Here is a 13,817-nt window from a genome sequence, read left to right on the forward strand (position 1 = left end):
CCCTTACTTCCTAGCACCCCAAAAACCAGGGTCCTGATGAGGGATGGGATGGACCCAGGGCAAGCGGTGAGTTATGTGTTACCCTGGCATCGAGAGGGGCCTGGCCAAAGTGCCTAATCTTAACTATAAGTTAAAGAGTTTGGTCATGGACAAATGCTGTCATGATCCAAAAAGTAATAATTAGATTTGGACCCTGCTAGGGTTAGGAGTGATTAATCTGGTCTGAGTGCTGTAGTCAGAGTCTGTGACAAGATGTTGTCAGGAGGGCTGCCCTGCAAGCCTCAATGTATCTTTTACTATGTCCATACAAAATAACTAATATTAAGATGGAGTTCTTGGACTGAGGAAAAGAGAAAAACACCTTAAGAGGTATTTTGCCTGTGGGCAGTCAAGAAGGGCTTTGGAATACCTCTAGGTGGGTTTCCTATCAGCCTGGTGGGTCCTCAGGAAGGGCTTTCTTATGTTGATTTGGCTACCAGACTGGGTGTGGCCCAGAGGACAAGGTGGAGAGAGACAAGTAGGGGGAGAGACTAGTGAAGCAGAGCAGAATCCAGAGAGCGGGAGGAGAATCCCGAGAGGAGAATCCAGAGAGCAGGGATGGAGGGATGAGGAGCTTGGAAGGAAGAATGTGAGAGATGAGAGAGATGAAAGATTGAATACTAATGGTAACTAATCAGCAACCAGCTTGGTCCTCGTTCCTTCGCCTGCCCAATGCCATTGACCTCCCCGGGGTGGGGGAAGCAGTGTGAGACTACCGAACATGGGTGGTGGGAGACATGGAGCACCGCTGCTGCCTGCCCCCTTTTGTGATTACACACCCACCCACACAGCAGAGCCTGGCAAGCTACCCGTGGCATATTCGATATGCCAAAAACAGTAACAAGTTTCACAAGGGAGACGTTACTGGTGCCCGCTTGAACAAATAGATGAGCAACGAGATGACAGTGATACAGTGATACAGTGAAGAAACAAGCACATTCTAAGTGCTTTTGAAAGATCAGTTTCATTCTTACCCAAGGTGGGTAGACCCAAGACTTCCAATGTCAACACACTATCAGGAGTTGGCTGGCTGTGAAATCAGATAAGCCTTAGGTCATGCTTGTTTCTACTGCAGATTGGTGGTAATGAATAATTTTCACTTCTTTGAGTCCCAGTTCCTTCAAAGTAGCCAAGGAGAGAATAATGTCTATCTTAAAAATCACAAGAATTAAATGGGGTAGATGTAATACCCTACTTCTCTCTCTGTCTCTCTGTTTCTCTTTTGTCTTTGGGCCACGCAAAGTGCTGCTCCTGGTGAGGTTCAGGTGGTGCAGGATCAGGTTGGGTGAGTGTAAGGCAAGCACTTTACCCACTTTACCCACTGCACTATCTCTCCAGTTTCTAGTACCCCATGGGGGGTATCACTGTATCACTGTATCACTCTCATCCTGTTGATCAACTATTTGCTTGAGTGGGCACCAGTAACATCTCCATTTGTCCTAATCCTGGGATTTTAGCAGTCTCTCTTGACTCATTCTTCCCAGTGATGCCGCATTAGAGGCTCTTTCAGGGTAAGGGGAATGAGACCCATCATTGTTACTGTATTTGGCATATCGAATACACCACGGAGAGCTTGTCAGGCTCTGCCATAAAGGCAGGATGCTCTCGGTGTCTTGCCAGGTTCTCTGAGAGGGAGAACTAGGCTATAAGAGGTCGTGCAGCCAGAAATGCGGTTTCATGCTGAGTGAAATGAGTCAGAAAGAGAGAGACAGACATAGAAAGATTGCACTCATCTATGGTATATAGAATAACAGAGTGGGAGACTAACACCCAAGAACTGTAGAAATAAGTACCAGGAGGTTGACTCCATGGCTTCGAGGCTGGCCTCACGTTCCGGGGAAAGGTCAACTCAGAGAAGCGATCACCAATTACATTGTAGTCGAAGGCCATGTGGGGGAAGGGAGTTGCGGGCTGAATGAGGGCTAGAGACTGAGCACAGCGGCCACTCAACACCTTTATTGCAAACCACAACAGCTAATTAGAGAGAGAAAACAGAAGGGAATGCCTTGCCACAGTGGCAGGGTGGGGTGGGGGGGAGATGGGATTGGGGAGGGTGGGAGGGACACTGGGTTTACGGGTGGTGGAGAATGGGCACTGGTGAAGGGATGGGTTCCCGAACTTTGTATGAGGGAAGTATAAGCACAAAAGTGTATAAATCTGTAACTGTACCCTCACGGTGATTCTCTAATTAAAAATAAATAAATTAAATAAATAAATAAATAAATAAGTACATAAAAAAAAAAAAAAAAAGAAATGCGGCTGCGCGCGTCTGGGAGCATTGTTTTATAGTCTCTGGATCTTGGCCGTTGATGGGATCACACAGCACTGGGGGCAGTTTGTGGGTGTGGCTGCCAAGCTACTGGAAAATGGGTGAGTTTACAAGCCTCCTCTGTGTGGAGGAGGCCCAGTCCCGATCCGAACAGGCTTGGAGATCTCAGTTCCGGGTCCTGCATACCTGGGTTCCTCTGCCGGTTCCTTCATGCTTGAGACTGTCCGAACGTGTGGAGAGGGGCCTTGAGCATGGCTGTGGCTGGGTTCTGGAAGTCTTTGGCTGCTGGGAATCTGCTCTGGATAAGGAGTGGAACTCAATCCGCCCCAGTACGGGGGCAAGAGACTCTGCTTCATTGGGGTATATAATAAAAAATATATATAATATCATATAACAGGAATACATATATACGTGCATATGTGTGTGTGTGTCTCTTTATAAAATGCTATTTCTTTTCCATGGAGGTTCAGAGTTTCTTGTGAAAAACTGTAAGGAAATCTAGAGAAATAAACAAGATTGTGTGTGTGTGTGTGTGTGTGTGTGTGTGTGTGTGTGTGTGTGTGTGTTTTAGGAAGGAATAGGGAGGGGCTGGAGAGATAGTACAGCTGGCAAAGCACTTGTCTTGGATGAGCCAACCTAGGTTTGATTCCAGCACCAGTCACAATACTCTGAGTACTGCTAGGAGTGATCCCTGACCACAGAGCCGGGAGTAAGCCCTGAGTCATAGCTGGGTTGTCCTCTCCCCCCAAAGGAGCAGAAACTAAATAGAATAATGTGTGATAGCATGGATATGTAATTGGAAGTGGGAACTAAAACCTATAAAATCTGGGAGAAGGGTTTTGAGACTCAGTGTAAAAGTTATGAAGAAAGAGAAACCACAAGTCAATCTAAATCTAAAATTATTTAATCAAGTTTTATTTGAAGGCCTCCTAAACATTGCTCAGTCTGTGTGGCCCTGGAAGTTCAATGCTTGAGTCTGGTGCTCCTGGAGACCACCAAGTCTCTACCCAGGCTGGTTGGAGGGCATGTTGTGCTGGAAATCAAACTCAGGGTCTCATGTATGACAGGCATGTTCTAGCCCTTTGAGCTATCTAGATGGCTCCAAAAGAACCTCACAACTTTTTTTTCTCAACTTATTTAATATTTTAATTGCAGTATATTCTAATTTAAAGATCATTTCAAATTGAATGTGTCCTGTTTGCTATTTTTTAAGGAAATAAACCAATCAAATGCAGAGAAAGAAAGTGAATTTCTCAAGGTCAAACTGTATGTGGGAACGTGTAGGACTAGAAAGAATATTATAAGTGGGACTAGAATCTATATGTGGAACTAGAAGTGGGGAAGGTAAGACTCCACTGCCCTCTCAGGCACTACTGTCCCCCCTTTTGAAATGCCTAACTGCAGGGACTTTGCCAGGTGCTTGAAGAAGGGCCCACCCTTCAGAGTAGCATAACAGGAAGATGAAGAAAGGATGCCATAAACTGCAAGATGCTGTACTGCATTGCTAGCCCATTATGAGCATGAAGTAATGCACCCCCATTATAAATGCACACATATTCACACACATGTTTACCTTACATACGATTGCAACCTGTTGTTATTTGTCATGAGGTTATTTTGGAAAAGATGTCTAGTTTGCTTAGCAGTGGGTACCTGGGTCTTCAGAAGGAAGGTCGATTAAGTTTAGTGATAATGCCAGATGGAAACTAAAAGTAAGAGAATGTGAGGAGAGCCTGGCAAGATGACTCACAGAGCTGAAGAACATGCTTTGCATGCAAGAGCCCTGGGTTTGATTCCTGACTTTTTGTTTGATCCCCCCAAAAACCATCAGGAATGACTCTGAGCACTGCTAAAGATTGCCTCCAAACCAAAAACAATAAAGATATATGTGAGGAGATACAACCATTCTGTAAAATTTCATCAGGCCAGGCCATAGTGAAATTTCCTTCCTTCCTTCCTTCCTTCCTTCCTTCCTTCCTTCCTTCCTTCCTTCCTTCCTTCCTTCCTTCCTTCCTTCCTTCCTTCCTTCCTTCCTTCCTTCCTTCCTTCCTTCCTTCCTTCCTTCCTTCCTCCCTTTCTCCCTTCTTCTTTCTCTGTGTGAACATGTTTGCATGCATGCACACTGGGGATTGAGCTGTCACCCTTGTGAAGCACCTTTTCTGTCACCAAGCTCTATCTTCAGCCTTCTCATCTTCATTTTTAAATGTGGTACATCTCCCAGCATGGGACTACATTTGAGGTGGGAATGTCAGTGGCTAAAGACTTAGATCTTCCAGGTGCCTGTTTATTTTCCCAAGCACTTCTCCAACATCTCCCTCCCCTCAGAAACTTCTAGACCTTCCCAAGAAAGAGATCTTGGCATCTATGCAGAACTTAAACTCAGTGTCTCTTCTTCACAAAGTGTCAGGCACCTCATTAATAAAAGTAATTGAGAGTTTCCCATGACTCAGGAAAGTAATCCCTGAATTTGAGTTGTGAGGACATTAAGCTATTTCTCTGACAGGGAAAGTTCATACTGGTATTCCTCATGTGAGAGAAAGAACAGTTTAGCTATTTCAGACTACCAGACTGTAGTGATATGCAATAAGTTCACCAAAACCTTTCATCCCCCACCCCCGAGTATGCAGTGAAATTACTTCTCCCAGATTCCCAGGACCAAAGTGATACTACAGGGTGTAGGGTGCATAGATGCAGTCTAGCTGGGTTTGATTGCCAGCATCTCATATGGTCCCCTGAGCACTGCCAGGAATAACTCTTGAGTATAGAGTCAAGAGTAAACCTGAGCATTGCCAGGCATATACCCCCCAAAAAGAATAAAACACTAAAAATTTTTACCAGACTCCCTTGCAATTAAATATAGTCACATGAAAAGTTCTGGCCAATAGAAGATGAGCAGAAAGTGGTAGGTCATGGTTGAAAGAGGAAGGGTCTGAGGAGCACGATAAGGGTGGAGCTATATGACATGATCATGGGTCACTAATCACATTAGCTAGAAATCATTTTCTACTGTGCTGAATTTGGAGTTTTGTCTCTCACAGCACCTAGCTCACTTTAATTACTGTGTTTAATTAATCCAAAGACCCATATATTTCCATATTTTAATACTTAATTTTAAACTTGATGAAATATAGTAATACAAGAATGCTAAAAGAAGCTTAGCAGCAAAGCTCATGTGAAATGTATGCTCCACCCTAAGTCTCCTCAATATGGGTTGAATTTTGAAGTTCCATGTTAGACTAATGGGGAAGGAAAAGGTGACTTATCACAGAAGCTGCTGCATTTGACTGATCGTCGCCACCTCATTGCCATGGAGTGAAACTCTCTAGATCAGGTGGTCTAGTTAGAGACCAAAAACTGGGTACCAACTAGATTTGGTAGTAGTGGAAGGAAGACTAAGAAATCAGTTAAACCCTCAAGAATCCATACTGTACTCAGAAAAGGAACAGATTTTTAAAATTAATTTTATTGGGGTGTGTGTGTGTGTGTGTGTGTGTGTGTGCGCGCACCCGCAATCAAACTGAGATCCAGGCTTCAGTTTTTACCACTCAGTTACCTCTCTGATCCCTAGAAGAGTAGATTCTATTTGCAGAACTGAGCTCAAAGTTGAGTCCAGTACAGAAAAGAGGAGCCCCTGACTGTGGCATTTATGTGTGTCCTCATCGAACAGCCTTTGAATATTAGATCTGCCATCTCTACCATAGTATCTGGTTGCCAGGGTTACAATGCTCTCCTTGAACAGAAAATCAAACAGATAATAATATCTACAGGTAAAGGTCAGCGTGGATTCTTTCAGGTACATACAAAAAAATACGGCTGTAGGGAAGCAGATACTTTGAATTCCATCTTTGAGGCCAAGTGGGTGAAGATGATCTGCACAGGAAATTCAGGGTTCATCTTGAATATCTCAATTATGCAACAAAATCCATAACTACATTGAACATAAAAGTTGTAAAACTGAACACAAAACCCTGTGTCTTTGCTAGTCCATTGCCTTGCCCAATTTTTAGATAAATTACACCTACTTGACTGAAGAATAGAAAACTCAACAAAAATAACAATTGAGAACTGGAAGAAGTGCATGTCCCAGATCCTACACGTGGCTTAAACATGACTTGATGTTATGTTTTCGGGAGGTTCATAAGACTTGGGGTTGGTGAGGTGAATGAAAGAGGTATATTCTCAGAATAATTTAGTTTTAAAGTCCCAGCTTGATGCCCCTGCCAACAGACTAGAGAAGTAATAGACTTTTAAAATTTTTTCGGGGGACCAGAGTGATAGTACAGTGGGTAGAGTGTTTGCCTTGCTGTGGGCAACCGGATTTGATCCCTGGCATACCATATAGTCCCCACCAACACCACCGGGAGTAATTCCTGAGTGCAGAACCAGGAGTAACCCCATGAGTATCACCGGGTGTGACCTAAAAAGCAAAAAAAAAAATTTTTTTTTAGAGAGAAGGGGGAGATACCAATAGTCCTGTGCTTGTTCTTTTTATTCTTCTCCTTATAATTTTTACTCATATCAACACATTGATAATAATACTGCTATGACTGCTTTTTTCATAAATACCAGTAGCATTTATTGCCACTAGTTATTATGCAATTTTCAATTAAAATATTACAAGTATACTCTATACGAGTAATAAAAGCATGTCTCTACACAAACACATAAAATGATGTTTCCTTTCACTTACCATGGATACCAGAAAACCACGCAGGAACAGCAATGAATCTAAGACATTTAAATCATGACTTTAGAAACAGTCTATGCTTATATAAAGATATGTAAATGTATCTTAACAGATGTGGGGTTTAATATACATACTGTTCCATAACATGTTTTTATCACTTAACATTCTCTTGGATATATTTCCTTGTTAGCACCTATAGAGTTATATATATGTAGGTATAGATTTGGCAGCATGGTAGGGTAGAAAGAGTTAGGCTGTTATTAAGGATATGGGAAGGATTTGACTTAAAGATAATAAGATTACTTTTGTAATAGCAGACATTTCGCAATTGTCCAAATGTTTTTGTTGTTATAACGATCCCATTTTGTCATATAAAAATGAAATGACATTATATTATCATCAGAAATGTAGAGCAAAATAGCATGTTTTATTTGATGTCGAATTTGCTAATTTAGGGCCAGAGAGCTGTGTAGGGTGAGAGCACTTGTCTTTACTCTGAGTCTCACACATGGCTCCCCAAGAACTTCCAGGAGTGTTTGATCCCTGACTACAGATACAGGTTGGAATAATCCCTGAGCACCACAGGAAATGGCCCAGAAACAAATAAAAAATGTCTAATTTAGGAACATTTATTTAACCTTTTCTATTAGTTATAACTTCTGCTATAATATTGCTACATTAGAAATAATTTCTGACATCTTAGTTCTTATATGCTATTGTTATCATCCATATTTACATATTGTTATACATTTATATATAGCATTTATATATACATTTAACATAATTGTTATGCATTTATATATAAATTTACATATGCATATATTGTTCTGATAGGACACATAAGTGCTCTTAGGTTGGGACAAATTATTATTACTCATTATCTCATTGGCTTTTTTTTTGCTTTTTGGGTCACACCCAGCAATGCACAGGGGTCACTCCTGGCTCATGCACTCAGGAATCACCCCTGGCGGTGCTCAGGGGACCATATGGGATGCTGGGATTTGAACCCAGGTCGGCCGCGTGCAAGGCAAATGCCCTACCCGCTGTGCTATCACTCCAGCCCCTCATTAGCTTTTTTTAATACAAAAATTTCCCACTTTGAGCAATGAAACAAGAGTCAGAGGTCATGCTACATATATTCATATCTGAATGGTAAGTGAGGAACCCCAAAATATGAACTTGGAATTTATAATGGAAAGGGACAGTCCCCCCATTCCAAATTTTACCTTTATATATATATGTATATATATAATATATCTTCATTTCATCCCTTGGAAGAGAGGCAGAAGTTCAATCTTTAGAGAGTCTTTTTAAAGAATATCTGAAAAGGTTTCATGCAAGAGCTTGATTAAAACAAGTTACAGCCTCTATTACTCTTGACATGTGGTTCAAAAGTCATAATGAAATTTAAAAATTTTTCATTTATTTTTCCCCTCTTTATTTAAACACCCTGGTTTACAAAGTTGTTCATGATGATTACAGGCATTCAATATTCCAACACCAATCCCACCACCACTGTCATGTTCCCTCCACCACTGTTTCCATTTTCCCAACCAACCCTCAAGTCATCCCCCATAGTAGGCCGAGAATAATTTTTTCATATAGCTTATTACTATTAAATGGCTAACAGGATGATCAAAAAATATTTCCATAAAAGAAAATTTGTGAAAATTGCTGTCTCTCACCATGAGGACATTTAGTCCTTGTCTGAAGGTTTACCAAACAGTTGTTGCACGTTAAACCTTCTGTGTTAATGTTTTTGTTCATTGAGATTGGTTGGCTTTACATTCCTACCCAATCTGTGTGCTAGTACTGGAATGTCAGTGTCGTTTTTGGAGATGTTGTGTGGTTGCATTTGTGGCCACACACATGAGATAATCCAGAATATTTAACTGAGCCGTCTCTCTGGAGGTATGATGGTCCCTTTGGGGTGGCTGTGGTTTCTGGGGCTTTGATAGGTGGGAGCTCACCTAATATCTCTGGAGACCGCCCTGGGGGTTCAGTCAGCCACAGGTATCTGAGAACATAATGAATTTTTATCAACACTTTCTTTCATCACCCACTGCCTATTTTCCTCACCATCAGCCAACATTTGGACCAATCCAGATCAACACTGGGGTGATTTTTGATAGGAGTTTCTTTTTTTGTTTGTTTGATAGGAGTTTCTTGACCTTTACTTCACAAGGGTCTTAGCCCTTAGTTACCCTGCTTTCATTAGGTCATGGTTGTTGCAGTTGGGCTGTGAGCTCTATAATGGCCTCTAGTACCAGGTAACAATAGAAACACTACAGTATGCCTTAGCATTCCAGTTATTTATTGATCATAACAAACCAAATCAAAACACAATGGACTCAAACAATAAAAAGCATATTTTGTATTCTTTCACACGTGAATGTGTGGTTCAAATATTTTTGTGAGTATTGACTGGGAAAGTCTCTATTTAGTGCTCATAGTGTCCCTTCATGATATTCAATTGGTGAATGATCTTATGTTGAGTGTCTAAGAGGATTTTATACTCAAATATAGAGTTTGTTGGGGGACACCTGAAATTCAGGGTTCCACAGGATCTTTCCCTCTCCTTATAGTTTCAAGGTCCCTTCACAGGTCATTCTAACAGGTGAATGGGACTTATACATGGAGACTCAGAGTCCTAACAACAAATGTTCTGAAAAATCAAGTAAGAAGTTTTAAAACTTTTTTGTTTGTTCTGGGGCCACATTTGGAAGTGTGGAAGTGTTCAAGGCTTACTCCTGGCTCAGCATTCATAGATCACTCCTGGTGGGCTCAGGGACCAAGGTTTGAGCCCAGGTCGGCTGCATAAGAAGCAAGCACTTTACCCACTATGTTATCTCTGTCCAGTCCTCAGCTTTAAGAATTTTTATGATATGATGAAAACCCTCGCCAAAATGGGGTTTGGAGGAACTTTCCTCAAGATAGTCGAAGCCATCTATCACAAGCCTACGGCAAGCATTATCCTCAACGGGGAAAAACTAAGGGCCTTCCCTCTGAGATCAGGCACAAGACAAGGATGCCCACTCTCACCACTCCTCTTCAATATAGTACTGGAAGTACTTGCGATAGCTATTAGACAAGAAAAAGAGATTAAGGGCATCCAGATAGGAAGGGAAGAAATCAAACTCTCACTATTTGCAGACGACATGATACTATATCTAGAGAAGCCTAAAACCTCTACTAAGAAACTCTTAGAAACAATAGACTTATACAGTAAAGTTGCAGGCTACAAAATCAATACCCAAAAATCCATGGCCTTCATATATGCAAACAATGAGGCAGAGGAAAGGGACATGAAAAAAGCAATCCCATTCACAATCGTGCCCCAGAAAATCAAGTACCTCGGAATCAGCTTAACCAAGGAAGTAAAAGACCTTTACAAAGAAAACTACATAACGCTACTCCATGAAATCAAAGAGGACATGAGGAAATGGAAACATATACCCTGCTCGTGGATAGGGAGAATCAATGTTGTCAAAATGGCAATACTCCCTAAAGCATTATACAGATTCAATGCGATCCCTATAAGTATACCCATGACATTCTTCAAAGAAATGGATCAAGCAATCCTAAAATTCATATGGAATAACAAACGTCCAAGGATAGCTAAAACAATTCTTGGGAAAAAGATGATGGGAGGCATCACCCTCCCCAGCCTCAATCTTTACTACAAAGCAGTAACAATTAAAACAGCATGGTACTGGAACAAAGGCAGAGCCGTAGACCAATGGAACAGGGTGGAATATCCCTACACACAACCCCAAATGTATGACCATCTAATCTTTGATAAGGGAGCAAGAGATGTGAAGTGGAGCAAGGAAAGCCTCTTTAACAAATGGTGCTGGCACAACTGGACAACCACATGCAAAAAAATGGGTTTAGACCTTGACCTGACACCATGCACAAAAGTCAGATCAAAATGGATTAAAGACCTCAACATTAGACCACAAACCATAAGGTACATTGAAGACAAGGTCGGCGAAACCCTCCACGATATTGAAGATAAAGGTATCTTCAAAGGTGACACGGAACTAAGCAATCTAGTAAAAACAGAGATCAACAAATGGGACTACATTAAACTAAAAAGCTTCTGCACCGCAAGAGATACAGTGACCAGAATACAAAGACTATCCACAGAATGGGAAAGGATATTTACACAATACCCATCAGATAAGGGGTTGATATCAATGGTATATAAAGCACTGGTTGAACTCTACAAGAAGAAAACATCCAACCCCATCAAAAAATGGGGCGAAGAAATGAACAGAAACTTTACCAAGGAAGAAATACGAATGGCCAAAAGGCACATGAAAAAGTGCTCTGCATCACTAATCATCAGAGAGATGCAGATCAAAACAACTTTGAGATACCACCTCACACCACAGAGACTAGCACACATCCAAAAGAACAAAAGCAACCGCTGTTGGAGAGGATGTGGGGAGAAAGGGACCCTTCTTCACTGCTGGTGGGAATGCCGACTGGTTCAGCCCTTCTGGAAAACAATTTGGACGACTCTCAAAAAATTAGATATTGAATTCCCATTTGACCCAGCAATACCACTGCTGGGAATATATCCCAGAGAGGCAAAAAAGTACAATCGAAACAACATCTGCACATGTATGTTCATCGCAGCACTGTTTACAATAGCCAGAATCTGGAAAAAACCTGAATGCCCCAGAACGGATGACTGGTTGAGGAAACTTTGGTACATCTATACAATGGAATACTATGCAGCTGTTAGAAAAAAGGAGGTCAAGAATTTTGTAGTCAAGTGGATGGGCATGAAAAGTTTCATGCTGAGTGAAATGAGTCAGAAAGAGAGAGACAGACAAAGAAAGATTGCACTCATCTATGGTATATAGAATAACAGAGTGGGAGACTAACACCCAAGAACTGTAGAAATAAGTACCAGGAGGTTGACTCCATGGCTTCGAGGCTGGCCTCACGTTCCGGGGAAAGGTCAACTCAGAGAAGCGATCACCAACTACATTGTTGTCGAAGGCCATGTGGGGGAAGGGAGTTGCGGGCTGAATGAGGGCTAGAGACTGAGCACAGCGGCCACTCAACACCTTTATTGCAAACCACAACAGCTAATTAGAGAGAGAAAACAGAAGGGAATGCCTTGCCACAGTGGCAGGGTGGGGTGGGGGGGAGATGGGATTGGGGAGGGTGGGAGGGACGCTGGGTTTACGGGTGGTGGAGAATGGGCACTGGTGAAGGGATGGGTTCCAAACTTTGTATGAGGGAAGTATAAGCACAAAAGTGTATAAATCTGTAACTGTACCCTCACGGTGATTCTCTAATTAAAAATAAATAAATTTAAATAAATAAAAAAAAAGAATTTTTATGATATACTATAATGCTTACATAATGTTTCTAGTGCGTAGATTTTTTTCTGTATTTATTGGAAAAGCTTGAGTAAATACTAAATAGCACTAACAAATATGTCACATGGGTGTAAATATTGGAGAGGATTCTTTAAGGGTATGGCAACTTTGGTTACTAGCTACCATCCTCAGTGAATCCCCTAGATTCTAGACAGTCTCTTGTCAATTCCCACTGTGGAGTAGTTACCCTAGCTCCTTATGGTAACTTCTTTGGTTTGCAATATGTTGAGGCTGTGACTATGCCTGCCCTCTGGGAGGAAGGAAATGCATTTTCCCTCCTCCCAGGTTATTTTACTGGAAAAATCTAAGAATGTGAGAATAAGAAGCTTATGGCTAGAAGAGCCAAGACACCTCCATCCATTGATTATCAGATCCATATTTTCTAGCCATAAGGAACACAGTATCAAAGTTCAATTTATAATATGAACATGCCTCAGAAGTCATGGACCTAACATCATAGAGCCTATCTTTAATACTTCCTGTTAACTAACCCTTTCCCTTCCACAAACTACTTCTGGGTGATCCTAGGACTAGTGACTGTCAAATAGATTCTTTGACCAGATGCAGTGTTGTATGATACTCAGCTTGAACCATAAACCTCAGCAGTGGTGCTTAAAGACCATGTATGGAAGATGGCAAACTCAGATGGAAGAAGGTAAAGCATAGGTTTCCTAGAAGATGCCTTAGTCATATTGAAGTTTTATTTAAAATTGCCCTCTTGTTTTGGGATTGCTACTTTTCTTTTGAACATAAAACAGAAACTTAAAAAGCAAGGCTTTTAAAAAATTGTGCAGTGATATCACTTCAAATTTGTACTATTGATAGCATTCTTTTCAGGAATTGCTTGCAATGACTCCTTCAAATCAACAAAGGAAGTGGAGAAGTACTTGCTGAGTATTTGTATTTTCATATTTTATAAATTACAATACAAATTATCCACAGAAAGTGAGGCTTAATATGCAATTGAAAAATTTAAATTATATCATACCAAATAGTTCTCTGACTAGCTTTGGCACAACTTTTATTTCTCATGCTCAATATTTGTAAAGGATCCCTTTCTGTGACAGCTTGCTTAAACTTTATGTTAAAAATTCATATCACTCATAGAATATAAATCAAACACATTTTAAATTCTTGTTCTGTATGGTTCTTCAATTTGGCCTCCATTAGTTGTTCATTCGATCTTCTTTTTTAAGAATGCTTATATTTCTTAGACTTTGTAATCACTTAAGTTGGAAATTCAATTCTCTTTGAAGAGCTTGGTCTGACCCACCCTTAGAGTGGGATGGTCATTTAGTGTGAGGAGAATATCTATGTGAAGGGGAGAGCAGGGATGCTGACATACCTCCCAGGAGACACTATTCTCTCTATCTCTCTGTCCTGTGAAAATCAGAAAATGTCAAAATACAGAGATCAGCGAGTT

Source organism: Sorex araneus, chromosome 4, assembly GCF_027595985.1.
Source record: "Sorex araneus isolate mSorAra2 chromosome 4, mSorAra2.pri, whole genome shotgun sequence".
Classification (NCBI taxonomy): domain Eukaryota; kingdom Metazoa; phylum Chordata; class Mammalia; order Eulipotyphla; family Soricidae; genus Sorex; species Sorex araneus.